Source organism: Hylobates moloch, unplaced genomic scaffold, assembly GCF_009828535.3.
Source record: "Hylobates moloch isolate HMO894 unplaced genomic scaffold, HMol_V3 SCAFFOLD_14, whole genome shotgun sequence".
Classification (NCBI taxonomy): Eukaryota; Metazoa; Chordata; class Mammalia; order Primates; family Hylobatidae; genus Hylobates; species Hylobates moloch.
This window is the reverse complement of record NW_026652289.1, coordinates 16,549,767-16,566,017: the sequence shown is the minus strand read 5'-3', so window position 1 is coordinate 16,566,017 and position 16,251 is coordinate 16,549,767.

Genomic DNA, 16,251 nt, shown 5'->3' with positions numbered 1-16,251 from the left:
AATGGCATGAACCCCGGAGGCGGAGCTTGCAGTGAGCCGAGATCCCGCCACTGCACTCCAGCCTGGGAGACAGAGTGAGACTCTGTCTCAAAAAAAAAAAAAAAAGAGACCATGACTTTCTTATTTTTTTTCTAGGGGAGCACCACAAATATATTAACAAAGATACATTTTAACAACTTTTTTTTAGTATTACTGAGTAGCATAATGGTCCTGTTGATGGTTCCATCCCATCCCAAGGCTCTGACTCTGTCACAGATTCTTAACTTTTCTTCTTATCAAAGCTAGTCTTTTTATAATTTAGGAATAGATTTCCGATAAATATCTGCTTATAGCATGTCAGTGTGGAGTGCTGCTGAAAGATATTTTTCCCATCCCTATCCTTACTAGCACTGCTAAGGGAGTGAGGTCAGACACCACCCCGTAACACAAATAGTGCCATCTTATGACTCAGCTTCACCATCTTTGCAAAACATGGGCAATACTATACCATGGAATAGTATATCACTTACTAGTGCCTGGTATAGTATTTTCATGGTATTATACTATAGCATGTATACTATTAATTTAATCTTTTTTTCTCCAACCTTTTAGTATGAATACATTCTAACATACAGGAAAGTTGAAAAAATAGTACAGTGGATAAAATGCTTAACACCTCTTCTGTTACCATGGCTTCTTCATTCTCAAGTTTTAAATTTTGACTCATCTATTAATTGGCTAGATTTTATTGTCATTAAGAAAGAATTCATGGATTTTTTTTACTTTTTAATATTTATTTATTTACGAGACAGAGTCTTGCTCTGTCACCCAGGCTAGAGTACAATGGCACAATCTCAGCTCACTGCAACCTCCATCTCCCGGGTTCAAGCAATTCTGCCTCAGCCTCCCGAGTAGCTGGAATTACAGGCGCATACCACCATACACAGCTGATTTATATATATATTTTTTAGTAGAGACGGGGTTTCACCATGTTGGCCAGGCTGGTCTTGAACTCCTGACTTTTGATCCGCCTGCCTCGGCCTCCCGAAGTGCTGGGATTACAGGCGTGAGCCACCGTGCCCGGCCTCATGGATGTTTTTATTCCTTTATTTCTTTTGTGTTCAATAATGTCTACCTGATGCTTTCTATGTGAACAACCTCTTGGCTGGAGATAATTCTCTTGGGGGAACCATTTTCTTCCCCTTAGAGCTTAATAGACATTATTCCATCATCACCTGGCATTCCTTGGTATGGTGAATAAATCTATGGCCAGCATGATTTTTTTCTTTTTGTGAGTGATGTGCATTATTTGTCTGGATGCCTGTGTAATTCTTTATTCTTGATGTTACTTAGTCTACTAGATGGGTCTTGGTGTTGAAAGTCCCCTTTAACACTTGTTATGCTCAATTATGATATGACCTTTTGTTCAGGCTCATTGGTTCCTCTTTGAATTTTAGGATATATGTGTATATAGGTATAGTATTATACAATACAATATATATATTGTATTATAACTTAAAATATATTTTTTCATTTCATTTGTTGATTATCTCAGGGGCACCAATTCTTCTTAGGCTATATCATCTTTGTCCTCCATAAAATTTAGTTCCTCTCTAATTGTTTAGATGTCTTTGTTTTTTAAATTTGCATTCATTATTTTTATGTTCAATTTTCCACATGTTAGTAGCTTGCTCTTTAGCAATGTCTATTCAGTTCCGTGCTAGTTCTAATATGTTTTTTATTTCAGAAATGATGCTGATTTGAGCATCAATTTATTGCCTCAGCGAGGCAATTTCTCTTTTCATCTCATTCTATCTTTTTTACCATCTTACTGTATTCATTTAATAATTACGTTGTTTTATAGCATAACACAGTGGTAGAGCACTTTCCCTCAGTTCATTGAGTAATTTTTCCTTCTAGCATTTGTTCTTTCTCTTTTTGATATTCTGCTCCCTTTTCTACTCCCACCCTTTTGGCTGTCACATGTTTGCATTGTTGCCGTGCTGTTTTTTTCATCTTGCTTATGACTTGGCAGTCCTGTGCTGATGTTCCAGTTGATCTGATATAGAGCTGGGTGACTTCTTAACCCTCTTCCTGTCATATAAGAGTTTGTTTTCCTCTGTAAGCTACAGTTTGATAGCAAGTCTTTTGTCTTCTACCCATTTTTGAGTCTCCTAAGGAGAAAATAGAGGATACGAAGAAAGGTTGGCTGAGGAGCTCCTTTTAGGATATTTAGGATCTTTTGTGCCTTTGAGATTTTACGTCACATACGTGTTATATAACACTTGGCTAGGAATCATATATTTTATTTCCACATGGAGGCAGGAAGGGCCTTGAACTTTAGCTTGTTCTTCAATTGTACTTCAATACGGGATGTAGGTCTGTAGTTTCCATTTGCATCAGAGAGAGTTACGTACATTGTCTGCTTTCTCCATTTAACCTGCTTCACCCCAGGAACCACTCCATCATTCTTCTGTTAAGAGAGAAAATGATACAGATATATGTTCCGTCTGCTTCTGTTCAGGTTGAGGATATTAACAACAAATTTCAGAACTTTGTAACCTCAGTGACACTCCTTCTGGGATAAGCTGAGGTCCACTAGGAGGGAACTGGTTCGGACGCCAGCTGTGCTGCGCCCCTCGCCTCCACTGAAGAATGCCCCCTCCCCTGTAACTTTCCTTCCACGACTTCGATTAATTCTTTTTCCTTCTGTAGGTTGCTGTAGCTCTTCTTTGCTCACTTGCTAGAAGTCAGGGGAGGCAAGTTCTGTGTTGCACTTTTAATTTATTATGTTCATTCAGAAACCCTGCTAAACACCTTAATAGCAATGCTGGGAGGAAGATATTCGCATGCCCAGACAGCAAAGGAATAACAAAGCCCAGGGTTGTTAAGCGATGTGTTTATGGCCGTATAAATTAGTATGTGGAAGGTTCAGAAAGCAGGCCCATTTTTTTTCCATTCCAGACCATAGCTTTTTTTTTTTTTTTTTTTGAGACTGGATCTCCATCACCCAGGCTGGAGTGTGCAGTGGTGCAATCTTGGCTCACTGCAACCTCTGCCTCCCAGGTTCATGTGATTTTTGCGCCTCAGCCTCCTGAGTAGCAGGAATTACAGGAGCCTGCCACCATGCCCTGCCCAGTTTTGTATTTTTAGTAAAGATGGGGTTTCACTATGTTGGCCAGGCTGGTCTTGAACTCCTGACCTCAAATGATCCGCCCACCTCGGCCACCCAAAGTTCTGGGATTACTGGCGTGAGCCACTGTGCCCAGCCCAGACCATAGCTTTTTATATTAGAGTCCCAAATACAAGTTAATTAGTTCATCAATTAAACAAAAATATACACACATATATTATATAATGTATATACGTATATATACATATGTATATATTATATTGTATATATGTATATATAAACATTATGTATGTATTATATACATATATTGTATATATACATATGGTGTGTGTGTGTGTGTGTATGTATGTATAGTTTTACAGTCCTTGACATATTTTGAAAATTCCAGAATTGGCTGGGTGTGGTGGCTCACACCTGTAATCCCAGCACTTTGGGAGGTTGAGGCATGCGGATCACCTGAGGCCAGGAGTTTGAGGCCAGCCTGACCAACATGGAGAAACCCTGTCTCTACTAAATACAAAAATGCCTGGGCGTGGTGGCGCATGCCTGTAATCCTAGCTACTTGGGAGGCTGAGGCAGGACAGTCGCTTGAACCCAGGAGGTGGAGGTTTTGATGAGCCAAGATCGTACCATTGCACTCCAGCCTGGGCAACAAGAGTGAAACTCTGTCTCAAAAAAAAAGGAACATTCCAAAATGAAGGGTTATTTGGGAAAAATCTATAAGCATACCTTTGTTCAATAGACACATTCACGAACAGCTGTGTGTAAAAATTATGTTGTCTAGATAGAATAATATTTAAAATGCATAATTGTGTACACTATTTTAAATAACTGGGTAAGATATTCCAAAATTTAAGGAAAATTGTAGTAATTTGATTTTTAAAATATACACATTTTGGTTTTGTGTGTGTGCATGTTTAGAGCGAAGTACACTCATATAAGAAGTTATTGGCTGGGCGTGGTGGCTCACGCCTGTAATCCCAGCACTTTGGGAGGCCGAGGCTGGTGGATCATGAGGTCAGGAGTTTGAGAGCAGCCTGGTCAACCTGGTGAAACCCCCCTCTCTACTAAAAATACAAAAATTAGCTGGGCATGGTGGCACACGCCTGTAATCCCAACTTAACTCGGGACACTGAGTCAGGAGAATCACTTGAACCTGGGAGGTGAAGGTTGCAGTGAGCGGAGATCATGCCACTGCACTCCATCCAGCCTGGGCGACAGAGCGAGACTCCAACTTGGGGGGAAAAAAAAAAAGCTATCAATATCAAGAGGCTTTGTTAATCCTCCTTTGAAGGCATTTAAACAAGAATAATATTTTTTTTTTTTTGAGACAGTCTCATTCTGTTGCCCAGGCTGGAGTGCAGTGGCACAATCTCGGCCCACTGGAGCCTATACATCCTGGGTTCAAGTGATTCTCTTGCCTCAGCCTCCTGAGTAGCTAGGAATACAGGTATGCACCACCATGCCTGGCTAAGTTTTGTATTTTCAGTAGAGACAGGGTTTCACCATGTTGGCCAGGCTGGTCTTGAACTCCTGACCTCAAGTGATCCGCTCTCCTCAGCCTCCCAAAGTACTGGGATGACAGGCATGAGCCACCGCACGTGTCCTGTTTTTCATTTTTATTTTTTACCTAAGCTGGGACGTTTTGTTTTTGTTTATTTTGATCTGTACTTGCCATCCCTGGGTATACTGTGTAGAGGGTTCTGTGTTAGGGCCTGAGTCTTATTTGTACACTCATTGCTCCAATTTCCTGATTCAGTGGTTCTTATCCTACCCTGTACACAAATATTGCCTAGGATGTTTGTTAAAATATAGCTGGGACCCAATTAGAAATTCTGACTCAAAAGTATTGGGGTAGGACTTAGGAGTCTACATTTTAACAAGATCTCCAGTTCCTTTTAAGGAAGGTAGTCCATTGACTACAATTTTAGAAACACTGCTTTAGATCATTTAATAGTTGAGATTTGATATGTCAAGGGGCATTTCCCCAGCTTGGTTATCAGAGATGGAAGTATTCCTCATGTCTCACAATAGCCCTAAAGGATAGAACACCTGATATAAAATGGTGCTCTTAGTCACATAGAAAAGAATGTGGAATTTAAGATAGTAATGTTGGGGGTAGATATTTGAATAAATAATTTTTGCCTAATTAGCTTTCAATGGTTAGCTTATGATAGAAAATGTGCAAAGGCAGATATTAGAATCTTACAATCCTTCTGATTGAAAATAGTAATTTTGTGGGTTGTTTTTTTTTTTTTCTGTTCTATTTAGACCTTTAATGGCCTGGGTGATACCACCTACCTCAGTGAGGACAGTTTTCTTTACTCAGTCTACTGAGTCAAATGCTAATCTCTTCCAGAAAGACCCTCACAAATACACCCAGGAATAGTGTTTTACTAACTATCTGGGCATCCCTAAGCCCAGTCAAGTTGACATATAAAATTAACCGTCACACAGGAGGCCATTTAAAAGTTTTTTTGTGAGGCTCAATTATGATAATCCATGTACAAGCTTTCTGAAATGCGTAAGTTACGATACATTTGAAAAGTGTAGCATCACTGATGCTCCTTGCCATAAACTTAGGCAACATGAAACAATCTTACTCTTAGAACCACTTCAAATGATTGGTAAATTGGGGTTACTTACAGTAATTTTATTTATAATCTTTAATCTTGTATCTACATCTCTTTTCCCCTCTTCCTTCTCTTACATTCAGTAAATCTAAGGCTGCTTTGAGTTTCTGTGCCCTCTCTTACCTATTGGCAATGTCTATAAAGACACAGCTCACCTCTTTCTTCTCTTCTGGGAAATATTATTAGCCATTATGCTTTCAGCCCACATTTATTCACTTATTATTTCCCTGTGTAGACCCTACAAAATGGGAACCAGATCTTTTCTATAGTTTTAGATAGAGGTAGTCTGGCAGTTTTCTAGAGAAATTCGTTATTAGAAATTTATTCTAATGGGAACCCATTTTTGGCTTACTGTGTTGGTTGCTTTGACCTCTGTTTTTCCTTGCAGAGCTTGACTTATTTTTTTTTTTTTTTTTTGAGACGGAGTCTCGCTCTGTCGCCCAGGCTGGAGTGCAGTGGCGCGATCTCGGCTCACTGCAAGCTCCGCCTCCCGGGTTCACGCCATTCTCCTGCCTCAGCCTCTCCGAGTAGCTGGGACTACAGGCGCCCGCCACCACGCCCGGCTAATTTTTTGTATTTTTACTAGAGACGGGGTTTCACCGTGGTCTCGATCTCCTGACCTCGTGATCCGCCCACCTCGGCCTCCCAAAGTGCTGGGATTACAAGCGTGAGCCACCGCTCCTGGCCAGAGCTTGACTTATTAATATCATTTAGGAGCACTGGGAAACATCATTCTGCATATTTATCAGACAATTCATACACACATCCCTACAGTTCAGTGTATAGAGTTTCTCTGTTTTGAACTTAAATCGAAAGATTTTAATGACTGGTTGTATTGGCCCAGTTCCTAATTTGCAGATGAATCATTGTGTCTGCACTACGGAGTGTTGGCCATCTTTTTACTTCTGCTCTTCTTAAGTAGATACAAATATTGAGGGGATCCTAAAGAAGGACAGGAAGTGTACCAGCATTTTTTTTTTCTAAATTTGCCACTAAAGTCCCTTTGCATTGGATTTTAGATAGTCATGGCATTTGAATAACCTGCATTTATCAATCTCTGGAGATAAGTGAAAAACTAGAAAAGGATGAACGTACAATCAATATAATGCAATACTGGGGCCTAACAAAGTGGATAAATTATATTTATCAGCAGGGGACTGCTGTTTAATTCACAGGCACAAATGTCCACGTTCATCTGTGACACTGAATTGGTTTTCTAATGAGTGTTGTCTTCCCTGAGGTTTCTTTCTCTTACTCGTCTCTCCTTGCTCAAATTTCAGAGTTGTCATCCGCAATTCTGGGAAAGGTGATGTTTCACTTGCTTCATTCAATAAAGGTGGGCTTTAGGGAGGTGACACAAGGTATGGCTACAAATGTCTAATGCTAATGGTATTGTTTCCTTTATCCAGTACGCTGGGGAGAAAGTATAATGATTTTGCTTTACTTCATAGCTATCTGGTTCATTAAATCCCATGAGTCTTGGTAAATTATGAAGCAATTATTGATTTTGTTGTGGTCAACATCAAGATATATATTGATTTTTCCCATCAGTCAATAGTTTCCAGAGACATAATAAATATTGATGTTTGCTGAAACATGTGTGTTAATGTCAGTGTGTGTATATATACTTAGATCTCTACATACAGGTATTTATTTTATGCTGTTTCTGAACGTCTTTGTAAAAAACTATTTTCTCCCAAAGATCCTATTATTTTTTGGCTGATTTATTCAGTTCTTCCTTTTTGCTTTACATTTTTAATCTCACTTATTCTTCCCCTGATTGATAATGGAAAGGAGAACTAAGGCTTTGGGAGAAGTCTGTTTGCCTTTAATGAACTGGTTGGGGGTGAGTCTTCCTGATGAGATTGTGATTAATTGCAAAGTGAATATTACTTCCTGTCTCCATCCTGTTGGTTCCATAGAATGACAAAAAAAGTTGAAGACTTTCACTCTCCATTCCAGCATCTACCAGACCAACATAACTCAGTAAGCACATCTGAGAATCCACCTCATTTAATCCCAGTACTTTTTTCAATTATGTGGAACGTAGACAAACAGGTCAAACTTGGATTTAGACAAAGTTAAATGATCAACTACATGATGCAATTTAACGGGCACAAAAATAAAAACAAAAAACCTCTTACTGTCTTCCATAATAGCTTAAAGTCTACAAGTAGGAATTTATTATAAATATCCTCTTAGAAAATTCAGATTGCTCCTGAGTAAATTAGAGTATCAGGAAACTCACCCTTAGCCATCTATTGAACACATACTAGATATCTAGTCCTTTGCTATCATTTTGAGTTGGCACTTTACTTGGTTGACTCCGTGGTTCTTTAGTCTTTATCTGCACTCCACGTTTCTTTAAGCTAGCTGATGTTTCTCATTTATTAATTGGCTTCTTTGACCAGTGAGGCAAGTGAGTTAGTACTCATTTCATCAGTGAGTTTTTTCTTTTCATCTAGAAAAATGCATTCCATCTAGGAAATGGGGGATTTGATGGTATGTGAGAAAGGTGAGAAGAAAGGGATAAATTTAAAGTACAGCAAATTGCCATCCTATACATGCATATGTGCATGCCCTCTGGTATATATGTATCAGAGGCTAGGTGATAAGCAATAATTTGCCATGAAGCAGTTTGGTAGGGCTGAACTTCTCGGAGTAATTTCAAGCCAGTTACAGACTCCCAATAACAACTTAGCATTCTGATTCCCAGAGGATAATGTGGTCAAGAAAAGAGAAAGACAAAGCATACATGACAATCAACCTCCCTCATTAAAACAATTTCCCTAATTGATCAGTGCTTCAGAGTGTTCCATGTAGTGGCAGGGGAAAAAGTGCAGTACGGAAAAAAACTGGTTCTTGCAAAAGAGAGACAGCTTTGATGTGACAGAGACAGTGTGACAATAACCAAGTCCACTTTTCTGTAATAGTGACCTGCCAATGCTTTGTATAGTACTTAAGACCCATGTGGAGAAAATAACAGTTCACATTCTGTTGATGCATATTTAAAGCTAAGAACTTAAAAATGAGATTTTATGTTTGAATTGTTTTTGTTGCTATACTTTTGAGCCAGTGTGATTCTTTATAAAATGCATCAACATGATTTTCAAATGTTACATGGGGATAAAAGAAAAGCCATTCTAAAGTTAAATATATAGATTTTCGTGAAGCTTATATAGTCAAGGTAGCCTTTTTACTTTTGACTTCTAATATAAAGAGGAATTATGTTGCAAGCAGTTCATGTGGAAGCAAACTATTGTTCCTGCAGAATACAAGAATAGATGGACAATTTGTGAATGGCTCCTTTTTTCTTCCCCTTTCATGCTACGTAAAAATCTGGATTATAAAACATATCTGGCCTTTTTTTTTTTTTTTTTTTGAAAGCCCACAGGGATCTGGAGGAGATGTAACATCAAACTGTTTTGTTGTCTTTCCTGCAGGGGCCCCATGGGGACCATTTTTTCATGGCTATAGACTGAGTTTGACTTGGGTCTGGAATGGCCTTGTTTCGTGGAAGGAGACAAGCAGTTCTTGCCTTTCACGTTAATTGTCCATCATTAATCCCATATTTAATGGCTCCCGGTGGAGCTGTACTCCATTCCTTGCTGTGACATCCCAAGAAATGTTCCTACTGGCTCCTGGAAAATTGGGAGGAAAATTAAGTTTGATTTGGATACCCAAAGCATCCACTGTGTACCATTTCATTCCTCACCTCAACAATCCCTCTTTCATGGCTCATGATCTTATGTTCTTATGTATTACACAAATAGTATTATATGTTCATATATTTTACCTTATATTTTCATTTATTAAGAGTAAGGTTTTGATATGAGTACTATAAATATGAGCCAGTATATGGTTATTAATAATTAAAACAATATTATTTATACATTTATTATTACGCAATGAAAACATGTTCCTTATATAAGAGAAATTTTAGGAATAGCATCAAATGGGGAGATACATTGGGTACAAGGACTTTAGTAGTGACACTGAAGTGACTGGTTTCAGCTGCCACTTTGGCCTATATGGCCTTGCCTTGAGACCTCTAGAAATGGCATCATTAGGCCTTCTCTGAGTTCTTTCCTTCATAAGTTATGTACCTGATAAGGACTTTATGCATCAGAAAGCATGGCGTAGTATAGAACAATACAGGTAGCATGGCACAGTGGAAGGAACTCAGGGCTAGTTGTCAAGAGATTTGGGTTCTTCTGTGTGCTTAATGCTAGTTTTATGATTTGGACAAATCGCATCGCCTACCTGGACATTGGTGTCTACATCTGTGGGATGATGATGATGGTGATGACGATGACAGTTAAGTGCTTAACAATAATGAACTCATTTAATCTTTACAGCATCCTAATGAAGTAGATACCATTTTTCTCATTTTACAGATGAGGATGCTAAGCTATAAAAAGGTTAAATCTGTTGCTTAAGTTCACTCAGCAAAGATAGGGTTAGGGTTATGTCTTCCTGTCCTGGGCTCCTGCTCTTCTTCCTGACAGTGGCTAAAGTTCCTAAAGTCTGAGATTCTATTTTAATGAAAACTTGCATCTGTGAAGACAGAGATAAAACACAGTTCTGGAACAATGTATTCCAATGGATTTGAAAGCCATTCAATAATCATGACCATAAGTTTATGTTTCAAAAATACGTACCTGTCTCTCATCTCTCTCTCTCTCTCTCTCTCTCTCTGTCTGTCTCTGTCTCTCGCATCTATTTTAAATGTAAACCCAGGAATCAATGTGGTCAAGCTGCTCTCAAAATTCTAATACCTAGAATTAATGGCTAATGGCTCCTAATAGAAATGAATAATTATAGACCATTGCTAACCACCGCTGAGAAGCATAATAGCTAATCATTTCTCTCTAATGGCTGTTTGTGTCACAAACAGAATTTTTATATAAAGAAGAGAGAGAAAACAACAACAAATGACAGGGTCTTGCTCTGTAACTCAGGCTGGGGTGCAGTGGTGCAGTCATAGCTCACTGTAACCTTGAACTCCCCGGCTCAGGCAATCCTTCCGCCTCAGCCTCCTGAGTAGCTAGGTCTTCAGGTGTGGCCCACCATGCCCAGATAATTAAAAAAATTTTTTTTCTTGTAGAGACAAGGTCTTGCTATGTTGCCCAGGCTGGCCTTGAACTCCTGGCCTCAAGCAATCTTCCCACCTTAGCCTCCTGAGTTGCTGGGATTTCAGCTAACTTATCAAAACAGTAATGCTATGTAATATCACATAGTTATGAAACTGTTTTCTATGGGAAGTGCTTTGTAGATTTCCTCTCATTCATTCTTTTGCTATCTGTATTTTTAATATATTATTTATAAATTTGATCTCGTTTGTTCTTATGTCATCTCTATTGCAGTACCATCGTATAATCTAGTAGTAAGTTTTATGAGAGCTCTCCGTGCCCTGTAGTCTCATTGAACCAACCATCTCTGTTTCTTCAGCACCTCATGGAGCTGAATGTTTCTTTTTACACTGTGAAAAAGGGACAGGTGAGTTGTTGAAATGTTCTCCGATTTTAGGGAATGGAGAATCTGGGTTCATACAGTGAAGGCTTTTGTGATAGCCTGGTCTGCTTACTGAAAGCTTCAGCTTTCTTTTAATGCTTAGTGTATAGATGTGATAAAATCACTCACAGAAACAATGATTTGTCTTTCTAGACACATCTGTAGGAGTTCCTTGAAAGACAGTGGATCTAGTCCTAAATACGTTATATTCACCCCTTCAATGCGTAATCAACTTCACTCCATCCAGAAGTTGGGTAGCTAGGAACTTGAAAACAACCTAAGAAACTTTTGCAGTTTCAGGCTTAAATGATAGTATATGTAAATGAACATGTTTCTGTCACATCATAGAAATTAAATCCAGGAGCCAAAGAAGCCTTTGTTAATTTTCCTAGAAAGAGAAGCAAGGGGGAAAAAAAGGGTGAGTCTATCCAGAAAACCGCTAAGTGGTCTGTGGCTAGCAGGGCACCCCACAGTTATAAACAATTTTTTGAAATTATCTAGGCAGTATCATAGGTCTTATTTCATAACATCTCAAACTAATATCAAAGAGAAAAAAAACTTCTAACTTATTCCTTTGAAATATAATCGATGGCCATAAGTCCCAGTAGGCTTACTAGATTCTTCCTTGGGAGCAGGAAGTAAATATGACAACAGACCAAGACTAAAGTGATACCAACATGGAACTTCAGTCTGTTCAAATAGGAAGATGGGCCAGGATCCATCTTAGAGTTGTGGTGTACAGTATGGTAGCCATGAACTCCATTCGGCTCTTTAAATTAATGAAAATGATAAATAATTTAAAAACTGGTTTCTCCCTCACACCAGCCACGGTTCAAGTGGTCAGTAGCCACACGTGGCTGGTGGACATCATGTTGGAGGGTGCAGATTATTGTACAGTGTTGTACGTACAGCATTGTTGTCATCGTGGAGAGTTCTTTTGGACAGGACTGGCTTAGAGTCAGAGCTTTAACTGTTAGAAAGTGACTACTCTGACTGATTAGAAAGCAAGGGGTCACTAGCAGCATTGGTTAGTTAGACTGAAGGTTAATAACTACAGTTTAGCTAGGTTTAGAAATGCAAGCAGAACATGATCTGGATAATAACTCTTTGCTGCTTAATTGCTAACCAAAAACAGCCAGATAGTGACTGTTTTGGAGGTGAAGGAGACGGGAGATTAGATTTGCTTGTCTTTCATATGAAACCACTCTTGACTTTGATGTGAAGTTTAAAGATTTGATCCCTTCCTAGGTCTTCTGCATCCTATTTTAATATGCTTCCACTTACTCTAGAAATTCTCATATCTGGATTTTATGATGATTGGTCTGGTGCTCCATAGACCTCACCAGAAACTTTAATGCTATGTGCTGGAAAACATCCTGTGTAGAACACTCTGTCTGCCTCTAGATGAGTGTCATTTTCGGGGAGGGAATCTCCCTGAGGACTTCGGCCATTTCAGATGAGAAAGCCCAGAATTATTCTTACAGCATAAAATGCCACACGGTGGTTATGATATGAATATAAGAAATGACTTAGAAGAGACGGGGGGGGGGGAGGGCTGCTGCAAATATACATTCAATTGCTTGAATAAAAATCAAGGCAAGAAAGATGGGCTTAAATTATAGAAAGGAAAATGTGGGGTAGATTTCTGAAAAATGTGAGTGGCTTGTAGGATTTTGCCCCGGGAAGTTTTTAATCAGAAAAATTGAATACTTGATGAACATCTCTTACCTGGTCAATTGCAACTACCTTCCAAATAGACTTTTTGTCTTTAGCATTGACCATGACCGCCTCTTCCCCACCTCACACACACACAACAGATATGTCCATGTTCTAATCCTTGGAAGGTGTGAATGTGACCTTATTCGGAAAAGATTTTTGCACATATAATTAAGCTCAGAATGCTGAGATGAGATCATCCTGAATTACTTGAGTGGACCCTAAATCCAATGACAAGAGTCCCTGTAAGAAATAGAAGAGGAGAAGACACGCATAGGAGAAGAGGTGAGATGAAGATGAGGGCAGAGACTGGCATGATGTGGCCATGAGCCGAAGAAACTGGCAACCTCCAGAAGCTGGAAGAGACAGATGATGGATTCTTCCCTATGTGTCCCTGCTAGCACCTTGATTTCAGACTTCTGGCTCAGATCTTTGGCTTCCAGAACTGTGAGAAAATAAATTTCTGTTGTTTTAAGCCACTAAGTTTGTGGGAATTTGCTATGGCAGCCATGAGGCATAAATACAGATACCCTCTGATATATCCTCCAAGTCACTTCTAGAATGACCCATTTAAGACCTAAACATTATGCACAGCATAAAGTCCAAGTCTCTTAGGAGAGCTTCCAAGGACCCCTTGATCTGGTCTCTGGCTTCTTCTTTCACTACACAGCTCTCCAGCATCCCCATAACATTTAATAAGACTAGAGTCCCTTATCACCTGGATATACTGTCTGTTTTACCCCACCGTATCTTTGAACTTGCAGTTCTCATTGTCCGTGATGTCCTTTTGAGGCTTGTTCATCCATGGTAACTCTTTTTTTTTTTTTTTTTGGAGATGGAGTCTTGCTCTGTTGCCCAGGCTGGAGTGCAGTGGTGCAATCTTGGCTCACTGCAACCTCCGTCTCCTGGGTTCAAGCGATTCTTTGCCTCAGCCTCCTGAGTAGCTGGGACTAGAGGCACGTGCCACCACACCTGGCTAATTTTTGTATTTTTATTAACAGACAGGGTTTTGCCATATTGGCCAGGCTGGTCTGGAACTTCTGACCTCGTGATTCACCTGCCTCGGCCTCCCAAAGTGCTGGGATTACAGGTGTGAACCACCGCGCCCGGCCCATGGTAACTCTTGATCATCTTTCAGTGTCCCACTCAGTGTCCCTGTCTGTGAAGACGTGTTAGCTGACTTCCCTCTCTCGCCCCCTTTTTCTCTGTGTTATCTCTACATCTTGAGTCTGTTCATTATGATACAGTGCTTTCTTACATCCATCCATTCAACAACTTAGAACATTAAATTAATTTTTAGTAGGTAAGATGTTTATGTTTCAAAAATACAATGATAAAAAAGGCATCCATGGAGAAGTCTTATTTCTATCCATTTTTTTCTTTCTTTTCCCTATAGGTAATCATTAAAAAATTTTTTTTAACTTCATTGTTTCTTTATGCAAATACATAAATTTTCATTATACAAAGGTAGTGCACTACATATATTGTTATGAACTTTACTTTTTTCCATTTTTCCATATCATTACATAAAGATCTCCCCCACTCCTTTTTTTTTTTTTTTTTTTTGAGACAGAGTCTCAATCTCGCTGCACTCGCTGGAGTGCAGTGGCGCAATCTCAGCTCACTGCAAGCTCTGCCTCCAGGGTTCACACCATTCTTCTGCCTCAGCCTCCCAAGTAGCCTGAACTACAGGCACCCGCCACCATGCCCAGCTAATTTTTTTTTTTTTTTTTGTATTTTTAGTAGAGACCGGGTTTCACCATGTTAGCCAGGATGGTCTCGATCTCCTGACCTCGTGATCCACCCACCTTGGCCTCCCAAAGTGTTGAGATTACAGGCGTGAGCCACTGTGCCTGGCCTCCCCCATTCCTTTTTTTATGGTTACATAGTATTCCATCATATACGTGGTCCTAGATAATTTAACCAATTCTCAGTTGTTGAACCACTGAATTGTTTTCATTATTTGTTATTATAAACAATGCTTTAATGAAAAATTTCGTACATGCATTATTTCATATGTGTGAAAGCATAGGTAGATTTCCAAAAGTGGGATTTCTGGGCCAAAGGGCAAATAGTTACTGTCACTGTGCTAGACATTGCCAGATTTTCCTCCATAAGCATTGAGCCATTTCATATGAGACAGCCCATGGGCGTACTCAGCAACACAATGTTGTATATTTTGTATTTTTGCCAATATGATTGACAAGTGTCATAGTTTTCTATCGCTGAATAACAAATAATCATAAACTCGGCAGTTTAAAGCAACACACATTTAGTATCTCACAGTTTCTGTGGTTCAGGAGCCCAAGCACCACTTAGCTGCATCCTCTGCTTAGGGTCTCAGGAGCTGCAATCAAAATGTGGGTTGTGACTGTGGTCTCATCTGAGGCTGAGAGTTCTCTTCCAAATTCATGTGATTGTTGGCAAAAGTCAGTTCCTTATGGTTGTAAGACTGAGGCCCTCAGCAATGAGAGGCTGTCTGCAGTTCCTGGGCACATGAGCCTCCCCATAGACAGTTCACATCACAGCAACTGGCTTCCACAAGGCTAGCAGGGAAGTCCCTTGCTACGGTCTGTTAAAGTGGTGGAGTCTCATACCATGTAACCTAATCACAGGAGTGTCATCCCATCACATTTGCCAAACAACGAAACCTAGTCCAGGGGGTAACACCCCATCACTGTTGTCATATTCTATTGATTAGAAGCAAATCACAGGTCCTGGTCACACCAAGGGGAGGGGATTGTACAGGCCCTAACACCAGGGGGTGGAGGTTGGCTATCATAAGATTTTTCCCATCACTGTGAGAAAATAAAAATCCTTTCTTTCTATTATGAGTATTTTCATATATTTAATTACCACCTGTGTTTTTTTCTTAGTGAACTGTCTGTTCATATTCTTTGTTTATATTTCCATCCAATTTTTACTTCTACATTTCTGTGTGACATGTATTGCAAATATTTTCTGCCATTTTGCACTTACGATATTTTTGAATGCAAAGTTTATGAACTTACCAATCTTTTCTTTTGACTTCTCATTTTTGAGTCATAGCTGTAAAGGTCTCTCCCATGCTAAGTATATAAAGAAATTAAACTATGTTATAGTTTTTTTACACCTAAATCCTAAATCCCATTAGGAATATTTATTTGAATATGGTATGATATATGAATCTAACAGTATCATTTTTGAGAAGGCTATCTGGTTGTTCCAACATTGTATATTAAAGTTCATCTTTACCACCACAGAATGAGTATCACCTTTATCATATACTAATTCCAC